Source organism: Etheostoma cragini, chromosome 5 (assembly GCF_013103735.1).
Source record: "Etheostoma cragini isolate CJK2018 chromosome 5, CSU_Ecrag_1.0, whole genome shotgun sequence".
In the NCBI taxonomy this organism is placed as follows: domain Eukaryota; kingdom Metazoa; phylum Chordata; class Actinopteri; order Perciformes; family Percidae; genus Etheostoma; species Etheostoma cragini.
The window spans coordinates 2,618,552-2,619,105 of record NC_048411.1 but is presented as its reverse complement, the minus strand read 5'-3'; the positions used below and the strand labels follow the sequence as shown (position 1 = coordinate 2,619,105).

Here is a 554-nt window from a genome sequence, read left to right as displayed (position 1 = left end):
CACGCTAAACAACATCAGTAACATCGTTGGGCAACAGAACGATGGACCTTTTAAAACTGCAGTCCTGTATGTATACAAGTATATTTTTCTTTCTAGGCAACTATTTGGAATACGCAGTGAGTTCAGATTGGTTTAGATTCTAATTCAAGAATACCATTCTTCCCTTACTAATATATATCAGATAATATAATCAGACGATGTGGTGGGAGGAGTTATCTTTCTTAGTTTCTACATCATTGAAGGGATGGACTGTGCCGATACTGCATGTAACAACTTTTAAAAAGGAGTGCTACAAGTTATTCTAGACAGAAAATAAAATGACCTTTTTCAGGTTACCTGTATTTTTGTACAAGGTAGTGACATAAAGCATACATGACTACAGTTAACTAGCCTGATGCAAAATAACAGACAAGATTTCAAAAAAAGTTTAGCAACAATACCCCACAAATAATATCAATTATTCCAAAGTGCTGTTCAGTTTTCATCTGTTGCACACTACACACCTGTAACAGAGGAAGTAGTTTTAGACATGGCAGCATGTAGCACCAGTGAAT

At 35.6% G+C, this 554-nt stretch overlaps 1 protein-coding gene across 1 annotated transcript in view; it reads right to left on the bottom strand.

Moving 5' to 3' along the window:
• Positions 1–221: 221 nt before the first annotated feature.
• The window catches only part of ptar1 (protein prenyltransferase alpha subunit repeat containing 1), an 11,273-nt gene continuing 10,940 nt past the window's right edge, over positions 222–554 (bottom strand). The window contains exon 7 of the mRNA XM_034872945.1: positions 222–554. This exon is cut by the window's right edge and continues 1,765 nt beyond it. The gene's annotated coding sequence lies outside the window, so the exon portion shown is untranslated.